Source organism: Cricetulus griseus, chromosome 9 (assembly GCF_003668045.3).
Source record: "Cricetulus griseus strain 17A/GY chromosome 9, alternate assembly CriGri-PICRH-1.0, whole genome shotgun sequence".
Taxonomy (NCBI): Eukaryota; Metazoa; Chordata; class Mammalia; order Rodentia; family Cricetidae; genus Cricetulus; species Cricetulus griseus.
The window spans coordinates 11,243,538-11,266,021 of record NC_048602.1 but is presented as its reverse complement, the minus strand read 5'-3'; the positions used below and the strand labels follow the sequence as shown (position 1 = coordinate 11,266,021).

General features: G+C 46.4%; 1 protein-coding gene across 2 annotated transcripts in view; it reads left to right on the top strand.

The window, feature by feature from the left end:
- Nucleotides 1–410: 410 nt before the first annotated feature.
- The window catches only part of Arhgap35 (Rho GTPase activating protein 35), a 106,181-nt gene continuing 84,107 nt past the window's right edge, over nucleotides 411–22,484 (top strand). For both annotated transcript variants that reach the window (XM_027431029.2, XM_035449552.1), the window contains exon 1: nucleotides 411–541. The gene's annotated coding sequence lies outside the window, so the exon portion shown is untranslated. The remainder of the gene's footprint in view (nucleotides 542–22,484) is intronic.

Sequence of the window (22,484 nt, the reverse complement as noted above, 5' to 3'; positions counted from 1 at the left end):
GGGGTCTACTGGCCCGGCCGGGCCGTTTATCCTGCACGGTCCGCCCCGACCCCACCCCTCAGGCTCCGCCCCCGACCTCAGGCTCCGCCCTCGCCCCGCCCCCTCAGGCTCGGCGCAGGCGCACTAGTGAGAGAGAGGGGGGGTCTTCAGGGGGCCGCTCGCGGCCGCGCCAGGAAGGAGGAGGCGACGCCGCCGCCGCCGCCGCCGCCGCCATTGCGCGGGAGCGAGCGAGCGAGCGAGCGAGCGACGCTGGTCCGCCCTCCCCCTAGTTCCCGCCCCTCCCCCTTCCCCTCCCGCCCCCCCGCCCCGAGGGAGAGCCGCGGCGGCGCGGAGGAGGAGGAGGAGGCGGAGGAGGGAGGAGGAGGAGGGAGCCCGCGAGGGAGGGTCCGCCCGGCCCCCCGCCACCGCCGCCGCCGCCGCTGCGCCGCCGCCACAGCCGCCTCAGGAACGAGCCGCCAGGGGAACATGGCGCCGGGCCCGCCGTCGCTGCGGCCGGGATCGCCGCGGCCGGGGCGGCGCTGAGGGCGCCCCCGAGGCTGGGGTAAGTGGCGCGGAGCCGGCGGAGGCGAAATGTGGTGGAGACGGGCGCGAGGGCGAGGCGCCGGGCGCCGCCCCGCTGCGGGATCCCAGGGTGGGGGGAAAGGCGGGGACCGCGGGGCCCGGGAGCCCGCGAACAATGGAGGAGCCGGAGCCCGAGCCGGAGGGGGAGGGGACGGGAGCGGAGCGGAGCGGCGGGGAGCGCAGGGGAGGGAGCGCCCCCTCCACCCCCCCCTCAACAGCGCCCCGCGGTCCCCGCGTCCCAGCCCCGCTGCATGCCCGGGCCCGGCCCCGGCCCGCGCGGCTCGCCTTGCCCTTCCCATTCGCCGCTGTCCTCCCCGCTCAGCCCTGCAGTCCCGGCGTCTGCCTCCACACGCCCCATCGCACGACCCGATGGCGATGGGGATCGGGGATGGGGTGGGGGGGGGACGACGACGACACAACGGACGGACGGAGATCTCGGTGTCTCTCAGCCTCCACTCGAGGTACCCGACTCCCAATTCTGAGCCTCCTCCTTCCCCGCTTCCTCCTCCCCTCTCTCCCTCCCTCCACTCACCCCCCACCCTCCAGTGGTACCCTTGGCTGCCTCCCGGAGTCGGTTGTGCTCCCGGGACGACCTGCCTCCTCGCTGACCCCTCTGCTGCGTCCCTTCTGGTGCCCACTTCGGACATCCGTGGCCCTCCTGCCTTATCTGTCTTCTGTTAGCAGCACTTTTGGGGTGAGGTCACCGTCTTCCTCCTCTGGCCTGTCTACTGATGTTATTCTTGACCTAAGAACCTCTTGCATCCCCAGGAGCTGTCCCTTTAGGACCTGCGGGTCCCACCTCCGTGGAGATCCATGCTACACCTCTCTTGATGGAGGCACTGTTGCCCTCCCAGTTCTCTGCTTTGGACATAATTTCTCCTCCCACTTGGGCCCAACTGCCCCACATATCTGCCCCCGGCCATAACACGGAACCTGCTTGCTGCACCTCCGTGGGATGCCCCTAGGCTTCTACTGCAACCGTTTTTCGGATTCACGTGCTTCCTTCTCAGTGCTAACCCCCGTTTGCCATTCAGACCCGATCTTTCTTTTCAAACCCTCTCTCTGCCTGCCAACTCTGCCCCTTGCCGGAGCTCCCATCTTGCATGCACTCCCCTGCAGTGCCTGGCTTTCTGTCCCCCCCCCCCTGTCCCTTGGGGTGTCTCATTTCTGCCATTCCGCGTAGCAGACCTCTACCCTAACCCTAACTCCATCTTAGCTGTGCCCTGTCTCTGCTCCTCTATTTGCTTTGAGTTCCCCCTCTTTCTCTCCTCTATTTCAGTGCTCCTCTGCTCTGCTCCATTCATCTGTCCGAGCCCTCCCCCTTAGCCTGTCTCCAGTAAGTTACTCTCCACTTCTGACTTGCTACCTCTGTCTTGTTGCTACTGGTGGACCTCTGTGCCACAGATGACTCTGACCCCACACTTTTGCCATTCTTGTTTTCTTAGGCTCACCTTTTTTCTACTGGCTTTCCCCCTAATCCTCTTTAGTAGGTGCCTCCTCCCCACAGCTCCCTTTTGGAGCTGTCCATATTTCTGCATATTTTTGACCCATTTTTAACTTTACTATTGCTGTCCCTGTCAAAGTGATCATCTTTAACACTGATCTCCTTGTGTCCCACCTTTGGTCCTTGTCAATTCTTAGCCCGCCTCTCCCCATTCAGCCTTTCCCCGGACTTTCCTTTCTCTTTATTCTGTCCCTATTTTGCTCTGCCTCTTAACCTCCTCCAAAGCTCTCATTTCCTTAGTTCTAACCTGAAGGTATCTTCTTAATCATTCCTTTCTTATTATTTTTGTTTCCCTTTTCTTGAAGCCTCCAAGTTCTTGAATAGATGCTCATTTTCTCTTGGTACCCCTCTCCGTTCCGTTGCTGTTTGGCTTCTTGCCTTCCTCCCTCGTGGCTTTCTGCCTTTTCCTCATACCCTGTCAGACTCCCTTTCTAATATCACACCTGCTCCTTGGGGCTCCTTACCCATTGCCAGCAGGTTTCCCATTGAGGATATCCGCCTGTAGGTCTGTCTTTACCTGTTACCCGTGTCTCGGCATTTGCTGGGACCAGGTTCTCCAGGCACTGATGCAGAGAATTTCAGATTCTCTCTGGAGCCCTGAGTGTTTAGAATTTTGTCCCCAAAGTTCTGAGATGTGCTGCAGAGGTAGGGGTAGGGTAGATGGGGTTGCAATTCTCTGCAGTTGGGGAGCATCTCCTCGTTTCTCTTGATTCCTACCATGGTTAGTGATGGTGGGTAGAGCATCGCCCCATTTTCCCTTCTGAGCTCTTTGCTCCCTCTTGGGGCCTCACAGCTTTGTGTCCTTGGGAAAGGGGACTACAGTTGCTCATGGCTCTTTATTCTCACTTCACCCCTTGCTTCTTTGAGCAGTTGAAGACTCTCAGTGTCTACTACTCTTTCTACTCTCTTCTACAGCCACACCAGCACCCCTGGGGAGTGTTCAGGAGTATGCTTCTTTGTCTTTTTTTTTTTTTTTTTTTCCTAGCTGAAAAATCATATTTGTATTTTACTCCAGGCCAGGGAAATGCCAGTTCTCAAGTTCTGCGGGTCCCAGGGGGTCTTGTGGCCACATTTGGTGTTTACTGCTCTGGCTTTCAGAAGCCTTCTTCTCGCCTTCTCTCCTGGCCTTTGGTTAATGCTGTGACCTTGAGGGTGGGGCTAGACCCAGTGGGTTTCTTCTCCCTTTTTCACCTCTGCCCCCTGGAAGGTTCTAGCTTCCTGTTCTTCAAAATGGTGAGGGCCTGGGTATGGAAAGCACTTTGTGGTTGTTGTTGAAAGGAAGTGCCAAGTGTCACTCAGATTTCTGCCCTCTGGTATTGCTGGCACTCCCAGTCACAGGAGCCCAGTACCTCTGGGCAGATCGGTGCTGGGTTACTGGGCTCTTGAGGAATCAGAAACAGGGAACTAGTGGTTGAGTTCTGACATCCCCCAGACATTATGAGGAACCTGGTTGGGTAGAAGAACTGGCTGATGTAAGTGGATTTTGGATTGATGTCTATGAGCTGTGGCTTTCCTAGCTGTGTTCCTCAAGTTCCTCAATGATTTTCAGAGGTGGGTGTGTTTTACAAAAGAGCCATCTAACCACATTCTTCTTTAACTCAGGAGGGAGAACCTTTGGTGTGTTGTAGGGTTTTTTAATTTTATTTCTTAAGTTAATCTAAATCAAAAGCCTGTTTTTTTTGTTTGTATGTTTGTTTTTTGGGTTTTGTTTTTGTTTTTGTTTTTCCCTCTGTGGCCTAGGGCAGTTGCATATTAAAACAGCTATCCGGCTGTGAAGGCACATTTACTGGAAGGACTTTCTTTTTTAACTGAGCTATGATCAGACTGTTTATTTCAGCACCTGCTTAGAAATAGTTCTGTGTGAACACATTTGAAATAAAAAACCTTCACTGTCATCTACAGAATTAGACCATTGACTCATCCGATGTTGGGGCATTTGTGGACAAGAGCATGGAGGGGCTGCACAATAGATCTGTGTTACTCTTCTTTTTAGGACTGTAGGATTTCTGGGTTTGGGTCTTTCCCCCCCTCGGTTGTGAGCTATAGTTGGAAGTCAGTATCATGAACATTGCTGTGCTTGTTCTGCCCCTGACTGAGCTACAGGACTTTAAACTCTGACAAGGAGAGTCTGGGGATTTTGGTACTGTGTAGCACTTTGGTCTGTTTCCAATGGTGCGTCTTTGGCCCCGTGTCACAATTAATCTCCTGAGTTTATTTAAGAGTTTGTATTCTCCATGTCAGTACAAACACTTAGTTGTCTTGCTGTTTCGTTCCTAATGTGTAGGTGACACCTAATTAAGAATGTGTGCAGCACCACTCCAGTGTTTCCAGAGGTTTTCTAACACTGTTAGCCTAAAAAGTTGTGCATGCTCAGGGCTGGTGTTCACATAATAGGAAGAGGAGGAGAGACAGAAAGAACAAAGAGCTGGTTTTCCTCCGAAACTGGGAACTGATGTTCCAAAGACTGTCAGATTTCTTTCATCCTAGTGGAGCCTCCAATCCTGGAATTGACATTTGCTTTCGTGATAGAATTGGGTGTTACAGAAATGTGAGGTGGTAGCCTTGGCCTTCTGGAACAGCTCATGTGCCAGTTGGGATGGAGTGTGAAGCAAGAGACGTCAGCAGATGACTTTTTCACTGTGCTAGCATGTCTTCAAGGGCTCTTAGCTTTATTCCTAACATTAACCCAGTCTAGATTTTTAGAACGAGCCTTTCTTAGCCCCTCCCCCTCTTTAAAACTAACCTTTCTTTGTACTCATGTCTCCTCTTCCTTGTCCATCACCTCCTTTTTTAATTTGTGTGATGATGCCTCAGGACAAATGACACGTCAGAAACCATCATTCTTCTTCATACCAGACAGATGGGTGCAGGTACCTGGCTGGAATAGTGAATTTTGGAAAAGGACATCTGGAACGGTACAGGTTACCCAGTTAATGAAGAGCCATAGCCTATGACTGTGGATGTGGTCAGTCTTCCAGAGGTGATAGAACTATCAGGTCATTACAGCTGGAGCTGGGCAGTCTAGTCTAGATTGCATTTCTATCCTTTGTCTCCTGAAAGGTGTTGGGTCTCTTGCAACCCTCTTTGTGATCTCCTAGGACTGTTGTCATTTTCCACCTGGCAATCTAAACAGTGTCTTTGGTTCGTTTATTTATTTTGTTGTTTTGAGAGAGGATTTCACATAGCCCAGGCAGGCCTTTCTATCTGTATATGTAGCTGAGGATAGCTTTCCTTTTACCTGTCTGAAATTCTGGAATTGCAGATATGCACTACTACATCTGGTGTAACTTATCCTGTCTGTGTGACATTTGATCAATCATTTACTTCATTTATTTACAATTTCTGTCTTTCATGAACCCCAAGATTCTTTGCCTGTAGAGGGAAGGTGATCAGCAGAAAGGTGATCTTAGGTCCTGGAGTTTGGTGGAACCTAGTTTGAAAATCAGTGCCCCGATGGGCAGTGGTGGTGCACGCCTTTGATCCCAGCACTTGGGAGGCAGAGGCAGGCGGATCTCTGTGAATTTCAGACCAGCCTGGTCTATAAGAGATAGTTCCAGGATACCCTCCAAAGCCACAGAGAAACCCTGTCTCAAAAAACCAAAAACAAAAAAAGAAAGGAAGGAAGGAAGGAAGGAAGGAAGGAAGGTGGGGAAGTGAAAAGCTTGCCTGAGGTGATACTGTAGGCTTCTGCCATGTTAGAAGAGCATTGGATACATGAGTAGGGGCTTGCCTTCTGTCTAGGCCTTGTCCTAATTAATTAGGACTGGGAGCAGCTTACTCCTCCACTGGGCTGGACACCACTGTCTGAAGTCCAGCCCTGAGGTAGACTCATTCAGCAGAATATGCTGTTAGAAGAGCTGGGGCTGAGACTTGGATCCCCCTCTTGCCCTTGTCATGTCCTAAAACAGAATTGAGATGGGGCTTTTCTTGGGCTTGGAGGAGACTAAACAGGCTTACCCTTGTGGATACTTTTTTTTTCAGTAGAAAATAAACACTGCCACTTTCTCTGCCATTCACATGGAAATTAGTTTATAACGTGGGTGGGGGATGGGCTGTCCAGATTGTATTAGCTACATAACTCAGCTTACACCTCTTTTATAAAATGGTAGGGAATTTCTTAAGCTGAGTCATTGTTGACCTAGACTCTCAAATAGCAATGGTCTGAACAGTACTTGAATTGCTGGTATTAAGAAATGCAAACAAATCATTGGTGTTCATCTTCCCAAAAGTTTATTTCTGTTTAACTTTTGGTACAATATTTTATCAGAATTTATCTATAAAGAATTCTTGGCAATAAATGGGCAGCTGTCAATCTGATTTTCATTTATGGGCATCTCTGATCTTGAGGAGCATCACTGAGCTTAGTGGAGAACCGGGCACTTTGAGCCATGAAGCATCGTTACAGACGTGATATTTGCCTATATCCTCACCTTCCCTTATGAAAGGAGTGCTGCTGTGTTCTGGACTCCACAGGAGGAATGCTTTGTGCATCTGTTGTAGCGTCTTCATCAATCTTTGTTCTCTGCAGGCCTTCTCCTGACTTGGAATATGCCCTCTTCCTGGTCATTGTAGTGAGTTGGTGATTGAAACTGCACCATTGAGAGAAAGCTTGCCCTGCTGTAAAAACATGTTGAGAGAGCCAAGCACAGTGGCATAGTTAGTTATAATCCCAGCGTTTGAGAGGTGGAGGCAAGAGGATCAGATGCTCAATGCAGGCCTGGGCTATGTGAGATCCTGTCTCTAAAACAACCACAAAATCAAACCAGCTGGAAAAAGTGTTGAGAAAACTCTCATCCTGACCCTTTGACTTACTAGCTATATGATTTGGGCAGATTGTGTTTCCTTGTAGAAAGAAGGGATTCTATCAGTGGCTCCTACTCTGCATTATTGTCTAGCCAGCTGGAAAACATTGGATACTTTTTTTGAGCATTTTATTTCTGTTCCAGACTCAAATCCAGGTATCATAAAATTCGGTAAAATTAAGTTAGTCTAACAGAAGGAAGCTGCAAATGTTTGGTCAATTATTGACTGCTTAACTCTGTATTTTCTTCCTTTCATTTTTTCCCCTTCCTTTCCTTCCTTTCTTCTTTCCTTCCTTTCTTCTTTCCTTTCTTTTTGATTTTTGGAGACAGGGTTTTTCTGTGTATCCCTAGCTGACCTGGAACTCGCTTTGTAGACCAGGCTGGTCTAGAACTAGAGTTCTGCCTGTCTCTGCCTCCTGAGTCCTGGGATTAAAGGCGTGCCCCACCACCTCTTGCTTAACTCTGTATTTTCTTTTAACTCTGTATTAGGAGACAAAAAGTGAGTCTTGGTTCTGGGGAGGAACTCAGAAACACCTGCTGTTGGGGATTTGCTCCACCACTGTCTTAAAGCCAAGATTTTCTTCTTTTGAAAGTTTTCTTTGGGCAACTAGAAATGTATAGGTAGGATACCGCCATAATTTGTCAGTTTACATTTAAAAATAAAAACTAGGAGGTAGGTGTGTAGCTCAGTGGTAGTCTTTTGGTATGGCAGGCATATAAGCTCCTGGGTTCCATTTCTAGCACTGCAGTCAAATAGTGTAAAAACATGAAAAGGACATAGAAATACAGATATGTGGATAGAACAACTCTGCTCCTTATTTTTTGTTTGTTTCATTGCTGACTATAATTATCACATTTGTTCATTTATTTGTATGTGTGCTTGGGTGTGAACGTGCCATGATACGAATATGGAGGTCAGAGGACAACTTACAAGGGTCAGTTCTCTCCACCATGTGGTTGCTGGGGATCGAACTCAGGTTGTCATATTTGATGGCCAGTACCTTCATCCACTGGGCCATTTTGCTAGCCCAGCTCACTATAACTATTCAGTAACTTTTGAGTTGCAATTGGAAAACAGTGTTGGGTGAGAGTATATGAGGCAGCTGTAGCTAATGCATAGCCTTCTCAAGTACAGAAGGTTTCATTCTCTCGGAGGACCTGGGTTTATTAATAGCACCCACATGATGGCACAATAGCATCTGTAACTCAAGCTCCAGGAGTCCGATGCCCTCTTCTGGCCTCCATGGGCACCAGACACACATGGTGCACAAACATATATGCAGGCAAAACTCCCATGTACATAAAATGAAAAATAAGAAAAAAAAATGTATGTGCAATTGTATCGAACCTTTTCCTGTCTGCCTTTAAATGAAAGGTCAAACTCATGGATTTATCTCTTGCAGCTTGTGTTAGGCATGAGACAAAAGAAAATGATCACTGTTAATTGCCACAGGTAATTAAAAAGGGCTCTTTGTTCAGTAACAAATTGATTGTGTACAAATGAAAGTCAGTGCTGCATTAAAACAATGTTATTGGGGTTTTGAAATCCATGTCTTGGGCAGAATGATTCACAGCAAGAGGCCCACTGGGGTAGTGTGTGGTCCTGGTCCTGGAGAGTGGCTGGTTCCTCCAGTCTCAAAAATGCTTGTTAAGGTAGCAGAGGAAGCCGGGTTGGGGGGGGGGTGCTTTTTACTGGCTTGAAATCCTGATGTGTCTTTTTAATGTTGCTGGGCTCTAAGAAATGTCTTCCTCTGATTGGTCAATTGGATTCAGATAAAACTTAAGAAAAAGGGAGGCAGGTTTCTGACTGCTACAGGAGTGCCCCCCCCCAAATTGGCGTGTGCCCAGAATTAAGCCACAAAGACTGAAAAATGGCAGTGGTAGCTTTTGGACTTGTGATGTGTTGACAAAGAATAATTACTCTGATGTGCACAGATCTTTGTAAGTTAATTTATTACTGACTTTATTGAGGTAGTGGGTTTGAGATAGGAGCTCATACTGTATCCCATACTAGACTGAAACTGATGGCAATCTCTTCTCCACCTCCCAGGTGCTGAGGTTACAGTAGGCTTGTGCCATCCAATCTGTATACTTTCCTTTTTTTTTTTTTTTAAATTATTCAGGGAAGGGGAATCTCTCTCTCTCTCTCTCTCTCTCTCACTCTCTCTCTCTCTCTCATACACACACACACCTCTCAAAGCACAGGTATGTAGATCAGAGACTGTTCCAACATGTGGGTCCTAGGGACTCAAACTCAAGTCATCTGGTTTGGTGACAAGTACCTTTACCCTCTGAGCCATATGGCCCGTCGTCCCCCCCTTTTTTTTTTTTTTTGTATTTCTTAATTAGAGTCAGTAGATAAGGCACTTCCATCCTGGCTGTGTGTGTAACATACAAACACAGCTCTGGGTGATGATGAGCACACCTTTAATCCTAGCACTCAGGAGGCAGAGGCCAGCCTGGTCTACAGAGCAAGTTCCAAGACAGTCAGGCCTATACAGAGAAACCCTGTCTCAAAAAACAAAAAAGATAGAAACATGAGCATGTTAGTGATTTCTCACTTTTTCTGCCTGATCAAGGTTGAATATGTCATGGAGAATGGGATAATAGTGATTTAATTGTGTGTATTTCTGGAAGTCTGAAAGCATAGTTTTTACATAGCAGGTCTTTCCTGCCTGATTGGTATTCTCATATTCTTTTGGTCTTTGTTTCCTGGGAACTAAAGGTAAATAGTTACTACTGGTTGAGAGTATGATGGGACTGGTACTCAACTGTTGTCAGGAAAGCTCTTTAACTTTTATTTTTTTATAATTGTATTTAAAGGCAGGGTCTCACTTGCTATGTAGACCAGGCTAGCCTTGAACTCAGAGATTTGCCTGTCTCTTGCCACCCTGGTCCTAGGATTAAAGGCATCTGCTACTATGCCCTGTGCCTTTGTGCCTTTTATTTATTTATTTATTTATTTATTTATTTGTTTGGTTTTTAAATCGGGGTTGAGATATGTAGCCCTGGCTGCCTTGGAAATGAGAGAGAGAGAGAGAGAGAGAGAGAGAGAGAGAGAGAGAGAGAGAGAGAGAGAGAGAGAGAGAGTCTCACTGTAGTCCTGGCTAGCCTGAAACATATTTTTGTAAACTTTGGTGGCTTTGAGCTTACAGAGACCCTTCTGCCTTGGCGTCCTGAATGCTGAAATTTAAAGGTATCTGTCACCATTCCCGGCCATTTATGCACAATTTTAAGAGTTTTACACACACACACACACACACACACACACACACACACACACACACACACCTGTTTGATTTAATTAAATCATTTTGAGGCAAGGATTTCACTATGTGGCTCTGGCTTGTTTCCCACCCAGATATACCTCACCTCAGCCTCTAAAATTCTGGAGATGCAAGCAAGCACCTCCACACTGGACTATTTGCTGTATCAGTATGGTCTAAGAGGCAGATATGCAAATCAAGATCCTGTATGAACACATTGTGTATAGGAGTATTTATAAATTTAAAACAAGAAAATTAATGCTTTAACCTTAGGGAAATTATTACTTAAGAAAAGTCTGAAGTCATTTTAAAAATATGTATTTGAAGAATACTTGACATGGAAAAGTACACACAAAATTAAGTGTTGGGGGGGATGGAGAAGCAGGACATAGAACTATACCCAGGGTGAATCTATTTAAAACATAATGGAAAGAGTAGAAGGAAGAACACACTGAAGTGCTATTTGAGCTATCTTTGCTGTAGAATTTGGGGGGAGGAACCACTCACTCCTGAGTTGTGTGTGTGTGTATGTATGTTAAAGATGTATTTATTTTATGTATGAGTGTTTTGCCTGCATCTATGGCTGTGTACCACATGCATGGGTGATCCCTAAGGAGGTCAAAAGAGGGCGCTGGATCTGACATAGAGTTATAGATGGTTGTGACCCAACATGCTGGGAGCTGAGCCTGGGTCAATAACAAGAGCAGCAACTTTGCTTAACCACTGGGTTGTCTGTCTCACTAGCCCTGTGGGTTTGTTGGTTTGTTCTGAGACAGGGTTTCTCTTTATTACAGGCCTGGCTGGCTGTCCTGGAACTCACTGTAGACCAGGCTGGCCTCAAACTCACAGAGATCCACCTGCCTCTGCCTCCTGAGTACTAGGATTAAAGGCATGTGCCACCATGTACGGCTGTCCTGTGTTGTGGGGGTTTTTGTTTTTTGGTTTTTGTTTGTTTGTTTGTTTGTTTTTCTTTTCCTACCCTGTGTTTTTTAAAAGATAGGGTCTCACTATGACCTGTCTAGCTAGCCTGGAACTTGGTGTATAGATAAGAGGTCAGCCTGCCTGCCCCTACATCTGGTCTGCTGGGATTAAAGGTGTATGCCCAGCTGTTTTTACTGTGTTTTAAGTGTATTTAATGTATATACTTGTTACATTTGTATATGTCTGTGTACCCCATGTCTGCCTGGGGCCCTCAGAGGCCAAAAGAGGGCATTGGATATGGTTGTAAGCTACTATGTGGATGCTGGGAATTGAAACTGTATCCTCTAGAAGAGCAGCCAGTGCTCTTAGCCACTGAGTCATCTCTCCAGCTCCCTTTATTGTAGTTTTAAAAAATATTTTAACATTGGCAGATGGGGTGGGGGGCAGTGCTGTGCATGTATGCCACTATGCATGGGTTTTTTGAGACAGGATTTCTCTTTGTAGCCCTGGCTGTGCTGGAACTCACTCTGGAGACCAGGCTGGTCTTGAACTCAGAGATCCACCTGCCGATGCATCCTGAGTGCTGGGATTAGAAGCATGCACCACCATGCCCAGCTATTGTTTTTCATTCTTGATTTAAGAAAAAAAAAGTTAATGTTGGGTGTATTATATATTTTTCTATATGAACATGAAAGAAAAATTGTGCTGAAAAACAAGAAATTAAGAATGGCAAGATCTTGTGGACTCTAGTCCCTCCGGGGCAGTCACTGTTTCTCACAGAGTAATCACATTGATTATTAACAACAGCCACTGCTTGCTTTGTACCAGAGGCTGCTGAGAACGCCTTTCCTCACAATCTCTCTCCAAGTGGGGAGTATTGAAAGCTTCTAGGTGGGAACTGAGGCACATGAGTGAGGGACTGGCCCAAGGCTACCTGGCCAGCCATCCTGTGTGAAAAGTTTCTCGGATGTGCCTTCGGCTTTCCAGAATGCTCTACACAAGTGATGTCCCCAGATGAAGAAGAGTCAGTTTAATGGCTGGCTGTTGGAGCGTAGTTCTGCCCAGTAAATCCCTTTGCCCCCAAGTATTTTTGGTTCAAAGAGAAAGAGTCTGGTTAAAGTCAGGAATAGCCACCAAGTTAGTCTTTTTCACATTTGGGGCTGTGGTGGTAATGGTTGCAGTGGGGAGACGGGTTTGTTCCATTAGATGACTCAGGCTTACTTTGAACTGGATATCATCCTGCCTCAGCCTCCCGAGTGCTGCGAGTACAGGAGCAGGTAGGGCATCTGACCTGTCCCCTGACGCACCTGACCTATGTCTTCTATTTTATGGGCCCAAAATGGCTTTAAAGAGCTACGTAGTTTAAATAAATAACACAGAAGCCCACGGGAAGGTGAAGGTGGAAGTAGAAGGACCTTGAGTTCAGAGCCGTCCTCGGCAAGATAGGGAGTACAGAGCTAGCTGTCTCAGAGAAACAAAAAAGATTGACAGTTTTACCTACTATCTAATCATTTAATCCCATCTAGCAAATAATTTACATGGTTACGAGCTGCTAAGCAGAAGAGAGCCGGCTAGTTCTCTGTAGCTCCTCCTCTATGGGAGAACAGAAGTTTTATTTGTTTTTTTCTCCTCCCCATTGAGCCACTGTTTGGGTGATGATGAGAAGTTGAGGGTGCCAGTTACACAAATCTAGCGTCTTTCTCCCTGAGTATGTGGGCCACCTAGGAAACAAAGGCTGCTCTTCCCTTACAGGTAGCACAAGGAGCATACTGTCTCTGTACCAGAAAGTGCAGATTTTAGAAGGCCAGTGGCCTGATTCTTTCTTCCTGATCTTATCTAAAAGAACTAAGTGTGAGTAAACATTTCAATGCAGGAATGCATTGACTGGGTCTAAGTCAGATTGCATCTGACGAAAACAATTTTTAGGAAACGGGTCCAGGTTCGTGTTTCTCTTGAATAAGGAACAGTTTGGTCAGGTGATAGAGCACTAGTCTGTACACAAATCCAACTTCCACAGAGAAGAAAGAATAATTCAGAAGTTGTGTTTACCCCGTTGGCTTTTGTTGTAGCTGTTTAACAGAACACCCACGTGCATGGCTATACATTTTTACTGGCTGCTATTTTTGCTCATGGGGGCTAGTTCCAGAAGACCTGATGGTCAGTTGCAGTGCAAAGGAGTGTGTGACCGTGAAATTGCAAGTTTGAGGCTGGGTGTGGAGACATACCTGTAATTCCAGCACTAAGAAAACTGGGGGTCTTGAGTTGAGGCTAGCCTGGGCTACATAGCTAGTGTATGTTTTAAATTAAAATAAAAAATCAGGCCTGGGTGTGGTGTTGTATACCTTTTCTCCCAGCACTGGCGGAGGCAGTCAGACTACTAGGAAATGAGATCCTATTTCAAAAAGTAAAATAAAACAGGCGGAGGCAGAGGCAGTGGCGGCGCATTAATCCTGACACTTGGGAGGCAGAGTCAGGTAGATCTCTCTGAATTTGAAGCCAGCCTGGTCTACAAAGAGAATTCCAGGACAGCCAGAGCTGTTACACAAAGAAACCCTGTCTCGGAAAACCAAAAATAAAGAATAAATAAGCAGAACAAATAAGAAAAGACTTTGGGCAGCTCTGTGGGATTTTTTTTTGGGGGGGTGTTGTTCCTCTTGTTTTAGTTGCAAGACCATAAGAACCCAGGGCCTCAAGGCTCACACCTTCAGCCTTGTTGCGTGTTTTTGTACTTCTAGAGCGGGACCTGGCAAGTCATCTGAGTTTAGTGGCTGCTGGGCATGATGATGCTAAGCTGTAATGGAACACCCGGCAGAAGGATTGCAGTTTGAGATCAGCCCGAGCTGCAGGAGATCTTTTAGCTCTTAGTAGAGTGTTGGCCTAGCATACACAAAATCCTAGGTTCCACTGCCTAAAAATCACGCATTTGGTCCTTGAGTATTGGGATTCAGAGAGGAACCTTTCCTCTGCTGTTTTCGTTTGCTTTTTTTTTTTTTTTCCTCCAACATTGTGATATGGAGCTGGTTATTTTTTATTGGAAGTTGTCTGTAAACTGGGCTTTGACTGCTGTCTGCTTAGTACTGACTCTGTCTGCTTAGTCTTTTATCATCATGGATTAAATGTAGAGTGATGAAAACTCCGTTAAGTTGAGAAACCCTTGAGAGGATGGACAGTGTAGGAATGTGCAGGTAAGTGTTGGGTTGCACCCAGGCTGGATTTGCCTGTCTAAGCAGAGCAGACCTGCTGCTGCTGCTGGGCTTGTTATCTCTTGGTTTGTGCAGCAGCTGTCTCCACAGCTCAACTGCTAGTCGCTTGCCCCCAGGTCACAGTGACCCACGGTCTTATCAGCAAGTATCTCATATTTGGAGATGTTAACTCCAGGTCACAGGCCAGATATCAGTTGTTAATGTTTGTCAGACCTTCCAGGCCAGGCCCCAGCCACTTTCTCTCTCAGCAGAGAGTCCTTTTGCTCTCACCTAAGGCTGACCCCACCTCAGGCAAGACAAACTGTGGTTCCTCAAGTACCTCCTGTGTAGAGCAGAGCAGAGAAGAGCAGAGCAGACTGCCTCAGTGTCTACACAGAGGGTCAGAGTGCAAGTTCAAATTCTAGTTGTGGGTTTAAGAAGCTTGGAAGAATGAATGCCTGGGTCATGGTCCATGCTCAGCAAATGCCTTTGTTAGTGCTGTGATCCCTGGAGTTGCCTCTTAAGGATCAACTGAGACGGTGGTGGGGGGGAAGTTTACCAAACACAAGTTCTTTAATTTTGCCAAGAAAGGGGCTTGGGGAGAGAAGACCATGAAATTTCTCAGCTTTGTTTTATTAGGAAGTAGGCTCCAGGGACAGAATAGAAATCGTCTTTCCCAGGCCGGGCAGTGGTGGCACAGGCCTTTAATCCCAGCACTTGGGAGGCAGAGGCAGGCAAATCTCTGAGTTCGAGGCCAGCATGGTCTACAGAGCGAGTTCCAGGACAGAAAGCCTATCTCGAAAAACCAAATAATAATAATAATAATAATAATAATAATAATAATAATAAAGAAATGGTCTTCCCCAAGAAAGTTGGTGGATTTGCGTGGGTATAGGAAGGTGTGTGTTTTCAAATCTCACTGTATGTAGATGGGAAACGTTGCCACACACCAGCAACAATAATATATGGCTAGGTAGTTAGCCAACTTAGATTTGTAACAGTGTTCCTCCATTGTCACTTTAAACAAAATAACATTAATAACGGTAACTGACAGGGTGTTTATGAGAGGTCTAGGTAGTAAACAAACAGTATTTTCTTAGAGTAAGTGTTCACTTAATAGGGATTTTTATTTCCAAAGAGTAAGCATTGGTTGGGTGACGTGTGTAAAGTACACTGTGCTTGCTTGCAGAAGTCCAAAGGGCATCCTGTCTTTTCCTCTTTTTGTCTCACTACAAGCCATTGGGGTCACCGGGAAACACCTTGATAGTTGATTTCCCATAGTTAAAATCCCTCAGTGCTTGGGCCTGGAGAGATGGCTCAGTGGTGAAGAGCACTCGCTGCTTTTGCAGGCCCCAAATGGTCTTGCAAGTTCCAGAAGCTCTGTTGCCCTCTCCTGGCCTCTATAGGCCCTGCGTTCATGTGGTGCACATACAATAAAAATAAGTCTTTTCAAAACAAAACAAAAACCACAGAAGAATCCTCAGGACTTCTGAATGATCTCCAGAACCCTTGGAGGTTTGGCCTTGCCTGGCCTACCTTCCCCAACTTGTACTCTCCCAGCTAGATGCCTGCCCTCAGCCAAGGGGAGCCATCAGACTCAAGAACAGTCTTCTTCTTCTGCTAATTTCTGGTGAAGTGGCTCTTAACTCTAAAGTGCCCGCCCCCCCAGTCCTTTTGCTTGGTGAGCTCCCTGCTCACCCTCCAGCATCTCAGGGGTCTGTGTTTTGAGAACACGAATGTTTGGGTTTTTCTGTCTGTCCATGAACTCTAGTGGTGGCTCAGCACATGTCACTTGTTTCAGTATGGTGACGTGTTCATGGAGTTCCATGTCAGTAGTCATAAAGCACCCCGTGCTGTTCCCTTGCCTCTGTCCCCAGCAGCCCTGTTGCCCTCCCTGGAGGCATCCATGTTTTACCAGAGGTGTAGACATGTCACCCTCTCCTTTTCCATGAATAGTACCATGCTGTGGTTTGTATCTATCTTTTTTTGTTTAATGTCTTGGGAGATCATTTCATATCAACACAGAGGGGCTTTTATTTGTTTTGCTTATAGCTTCGTGGTCTTCTGTTAGACAAGTGCATTGCTAGTGTGCTCGAAGTTAGTGCAGCAGAGAAAACTTTAAATGGGTCCTTTGCCATCCAGTTGAACTCTGAGGAATAGAATAATCTCTTTTTTTCTTAGTTTCTTTTGAGACAGGATCTCACGTGGCCTAGGCTGGTATTGAATTATTGCTGTATTACAGCCGAGGATGATCTTGGATTTCTGATACTCTTGCATTTCTGATACTCTTGCACTTCTGATACTCTTGCCTCTACCTTGAGTACTAAAAGAGTACTAAGGTAAGCATCATAGTAAGGTCTACACTGTGCTGGGGATTAAATCCAGGTCTTCCTGCATGCTAGGCAAGCACTCAATCCAACTGAGCTGTGTGTGCAGTCCCTTTTTTGTTCTGTGGATAGTCTTTTTCTACAGTGCAGTCTTACCTGAAACTCAGGCTAATTCTGTCCTCCTGAGTGCTGAGCTTACTTACTGCTGTAAACAACCATACCTTCCTTCCCTCCCTCCCTCCCTCCCTCCCTCCCTCCCTCCCTCCCTCCCTCCCCCCTCCCTCCCTCCCTCTCCATAGCCCTGGCTGTCCTAGAACTTACTATGTAGACTAAGTATCCATCTGCCTCTGCTTCTGCCTTCTGAGTACTGTAATTAAAGTTGTGTACTTCCCATCCAGTCTGGCTCTCCCTTCTGAAAGTAGGTTTGTTCATTCCTGTTGTTGGTGTTGTTTAGTAAAGTACCTGGCATATGAGTGCTTAATTGGGAGTAGTTCCTTTTGTTGTTATTTCCTTGTCAGTATTGGGGATTGAACTCAACACCTCTGTGCTAGGCTGCCCTCAGGCCTGAACAGTAGATGAAGTATTGTAGCTGGGGAGACAGGATAGGTGACTGAAGAAACTGGCACGGCACTGGCCCTGCCAGGGTGCAAAGCCTCCAGGGAGCCTCAGCTTGCAGCACTTCAGCAGCTGCTCGAGGCTGCTAGCTCAGAACCCCGGGACATGTTTGGAAGGTGCCTGTTGGGATGGAGAAGACTTTCAGAAGCCACGTCCTAATACAGTAGTCAGTACAACATCCCTCTCCCCTGGGATCTCACCCCTGGGGAAGGAAGCCCTTTGAGGTTTCAGCCAGGGAAACTAGATCCTCTAAGCTGTATATAGACCGTAATAATAGCAGCCAGCACCAGGCCCTGTCTGCCAGGCACCATGCACAGAACTCATATCCTTGTGAACTCGATACTGTGTTTGCTCCCATTTCTCAGATGAGGAAGCTGAGGCAGTATGGCTAGATGAGAAAGCTGAAGGGTTCAGAGGAAGGTAAGGACTTGTCGTCTTAGTTCAGGGTTGACAGTTTGAGTTCCACATCAACCATGACTTTCCACTGAAGGCACTTGAATGGACAGAGTGCATGCTTTTGCTATGTTCCCTTGATCTGTAGCTTAGCTACTTGTTAAAGATTTCCAGAATAACTGTCAGTTAATTCCAGCTCTACATCCCCTCCTTTTTCTTCTTGGGGGGGGGCTAATGGACTTTTTAATGTAGTTTCATTTGTGTGTATGTATGTATGTTTAACCAGGCTGGCCTCAAACTTACTGTGGAGCTAAGGCTTCAGTTGAATTCCTGATCCTCTTGCCTTCACCTGTCAAGTGTTAGGTTTACAGGCATGGGTAACTATGCCTGGCTGTAGTTTTTGTTGTTAGGTTTTTGATTTTGGTTTGTTTTTCACTTTAATCTCAGCTTAACTTAGCAAAGTTCTATTAGAGTCTGCTGCTTATTGGTTTTTCTAATGCTTCCTTGAAACGTTTGCTTCTTGGGTTTGAGAAAGAGCTCTGGTATTGATGCTGCTACAATGCCAGTGACTTGTGTTAGCAGCATACTCTGGAACGCATGTTGTTATGCCTGCTACCCCCACCCAGGCCTGTGCTTTCAAGTTGGAATTAGCACCTGGACTTATTTTGTGTGCCAGGGGATTGAGCCCAGGACCTTGCTTATATAAGCTAGGCAATTGCTGTGCCACTAGACTGTATCCTCATCCTGTTATTTGTTTGAGTGATTGGTTTTCTGTTTAGGGTCTCTGTAAGTAGTCCAGTATGACCTTGAATTTACTGTCTCCCTCCAGCAGACCTTCAACTTGCAATCCTCCTACCTCAGCTTCCTCAGTGTCTGCTATCACAGGCCTGAGCTTGATAACTGGGGCTTGTTGTGACTTAAGCTGTCAAGTAGTGTGCTCTGCATTAGCACCTGCCAGGTTTTGCAATGTAGCTAGTGGATAAAGAAATTTTATTTCATGTTGATTAAGTATCAAAATGAGCAAAGAGGGCTGGAGAGATGGCTCAGAGGTTAAGAGCACTGACCGCTTTTCCAGAGGTCCTGAGTTCAATTCCCAGCACCCACATGGTGGCTCACAACCATCGGTTATGAGATCTGGCGCCCTCTTCTGGTGTGCAGATATACATGGAAGCAGAATGTTGTATACATAATAAATAAATAAAATCTTAAAAAAAAAAGACAAAAAAATGAGCAAAGGACTAGAGAATGTGGTGCAGTCTGGATGATAATGCATCACAGCGGACAGACACCCCCCCACCCCCCACCCCCACCCCCTGCCGCCTTGTTGCTTCCTCTTCCTCACTCCCTTTCTTTCTTACCTCCCTCTCTTTCCCCATCCCAGCTCTGGAGAAGGGCTGCTTTCTTATGTGTTTGGTTTTGAGATCAAATCTGTGGTTAGCTTATGTTGGCCTTGAACTCTGAATCATTTGGCTTTAACCTCTGAGTACTGGGACTATAGATGTGTGCTAGCATACCCTGCCCTAACAGCTCTTTTAGAAATTATGGATAGATTTGACCATTTGCACCAGCATTGAAATGATTTTTGCACAGTGGGACTTTTATTTTCTTCTTGTGGTGCTGGCTATGGAACCCAGGGACTCACACGTTAGCATCAACCTGAGTCCACACCACAGGGTTTATCCTTGGTCCCAGGAAGGGGACATTACCCAAAGCTGTTGGCTCAGGAGTGTTGGGAGGCGAGGCTGAGTGAGTGTATATAGCAGAAGTGTGACTAATGCTGGTAAAGTCTCTGTGCAGCCATTATTGCCATGCGGTGGATCACTGTCTTAACCGTCAGAGGCCTCCGGGAAAACCTGGGAACCAGATGAGTCAGCCTTCCCAGCCTTCCAGAATCCCAGGTGGATTTGTAGCATTTTGTTGTGAGGGCTCTTTGAGGGGTTCTCAGGTACTTGAGTTGGAGTCTTTAAGAGAGATGAAAAAGGACGTAGCCTTTGTGGGCAGAACTGCAGAAGCAGAAACGGGTCTTTTTTCTTCCATGGGAGAAACAGCATGGAAGTCAGATGCCTTTTTTTTTTTTTTTTCTTTTTTGGTTTTTCGAGACAGGGTTTCTCTGTGTAACTTTGGAGCCTATCCTGGCACTCGCTCTAGAGACCAGGCTGGCCTTGAACTCACAGAGATCCACCTGCCTCTCAGATTCCTTTTATAGAAGGAGTGCGCGTGTGTCCACGTGCACATACATGTACTTACCTCCCTGTACAGGTGAGCTCTCATTCTGTTCCATTTCTGAGAACCCCAGTTGTTACTCGAGGTTACCTGTTTCTGTCAGTTGTGTTCTGCACTGAAGTGTAGTAGGCTGTTGAAGTGAGGCGGGGTCGGGAGGTCTAGGGAGTGACAGTGAGGAATCACGATTACAGCAACGATCAGAGTGTAAAGGGAGGGATTTTAGGGACTCTTTGAATGAAGTGAAATGGCATGTAGGATCTTGTTGGATTCTGGAAGAGAAAAGAATTAATAGATAATTGGTGAAATAGGAAAGAAATTTTTTTCTTTTTTGTGGTGTAGAGCCCAGAACTTTGGCCAGAAGTGACAAGTGCCACTGAGCCTTACCTTCATAGCCTGTAGTTTAATTTTTGTCCTAAAATTTTTCTTCTTCTTCTTCTTCTTCTTCTTCTTCTTCTTCTTCTTCTTCTTCTTCTTCTTCTTCTTCTTCTTCTTCTTCTTCTTCTTGTTGTTGTTGTTGTTGTTGTTGTTCTCATTCTATAGTTCAGGTTGACCTGGAACTCAAGGTCTCCTTCCCAAGTACTGGAATTGACAGGTGTGTGTCACCATGGCTGGCTTAATTTTTTTGACCATTATATTATGAATTGATTGAGTCCTGTATGTGCCTGTGTGTATACATGTGACATGGTGCACTTGTGTGTGGGTCAGAGGACAATTTCAAGAGCTACTTTTCTTCCTTTACCATGCAGATCCTGGAGATTGGACTAATTGTCAGGCTGGACAGGGAAAGCTGGACCAGGGAAATGGGGTAACATTGTAATATCTGCAGCTTTCTTCATTGTAACCCAGACTGTCCTGGAACTCTGAGTGTACCTCAGGCTGGCCTCAGTGTCTGCTCACAGTTTCCTTCATATCCTGGACATGGGTGGCTGTGGTCTCTCTGTATCCATGTGTGCAGAAGACAGCCACAGCTCTTCCAGAGAGAGAAACTTGGCTCTAGAGAGAAATAGTTTTTACGTAGGCTTCCTTGTATTTCAGGCTTCCTGAGGCCCCATTTGAAGAAATGTTTTTAAACCCTGCTTAGTTATGCAGCGTCATCTTTTCTTGTACTACTTGAATCTACAGCTCACTTTACCATAAAAGATAATGTGTGTGTATGTTATTTTAAGCCTATTATTTAGTAAACTAGTCAATAATTGTTAATTTTCAAGTGTGGTGGCACACGCCTTATATTCGAGCACTGGAGAGGTCGAAGAAGGAAGATGAATGAATTTGAGGCTAGTCTGAGCTACACAGTAAGTTCCTGGCCGCCTGGGGTACATGGTAAGACTGACTCCTATCTCCAGTCTTCAAGTTTCCTTCTGCATAGCCTCTAGTTAGACATGACGAAAAATACAGATTCAGAGCAAAGGTGATGAGCGTGGGACTCTATGATGCTGTTGGGTGTATCTCTGATGTAGCAGTCTCTGAAGATGCTCTTGGGCTGATCCTGAATTTGGTTTTATTTTCTGCAGAGAGCGGATCTGTAGCTTTTATCAAATTCTCAAAGGAATTCATGACCCAAAAAAAGCTTAGAGCCATTGGTTTAAAGTAATGCTGAGCCCCATGGCCTCATTTTGTCTCATACTGTAGAGTTGAGGTGGAGTACTGTTTTGTTTTTTCCTGACACTCATTGGAGAGAGAGGTCCTTGGTGCAAGAGAACTCTGCTGGGAGCTTGTGAGAGAAGAAAATGTGTAAGTTGTTCTTTTTAAAAGTTTGTTAATTTGATTCTTAAACTTTGTCTCTTCTTTGATTGTTTACTAATATGTCTTCCTGTTTGAAACAGTCTTGCTTTTCAAGCTTAGGTATTCCTTCATTCATCTTATGTCTGTGTGCTGGAGACTATGCTGGGCATCAGTGAGCTGAAGTGTGGGTGCAGTCTTCTGGACACTTTGGTAATGGCATTACAAGTGCACAGAATGGTAGCTGGTAGTCTCATAGCGCATCTGTCCTAGGGTGTCATGGGTAAGTTGTGAGGAATAGGTGAGGGCGGCAGGGAAAGGTCATCAGTCTAACTTGATGTTTTATGGGACTTTCACTCATTAAGACTCTGCTATGTTGCAGATCCTCTTGTGAGGAAGTGACAGGTTAGGTGCTCAGAGAAATTACAGAACTGGAGAGCTTCAGTTGGAAACGGAACAGTGATTTAAAACCCTAGTTAAGAGGTGGGTGTTCACAAAGAACTCCATTGGGGTGAGTGTGGAGTGCACTGTAGTACTGGCTGGCCTTGAGCTGTGGTCGCACTGATTTTGCCCCCCAAGTGCTAGAATTTCAGGTTTTCACCAACACTCTTGGCTCTTTGTCTTTTGAGGCAATGTCCCTGGCTGGTTCAGAACTTGCTATGTAGGACAGGCTGGCCTCAAACTCACTGAAAGTCATGTGTCTGCCTCTGCCTCTCAAGTACTGGGATTAAAGGCATGCGCCCCCACTCCTGGCCTACCCATCCCCCTACCCCCTTTTTCTTTTGCCTGTGCCCCTACCCTTGGTTTTCACCTTTTGAAGACAAGACACTTTGTTGTTGCTCTGTGGACAAGTCTAAGGCTCTCCTTGTTCCTGTCACACAACAGATTGTGTTGTTGTTGTTGTTTAAGAGGGTTTTTCTTTGTAAATAGACCAGGGTGGCCTCGAACTCAGAGATCCTCCTGCCTCTGCC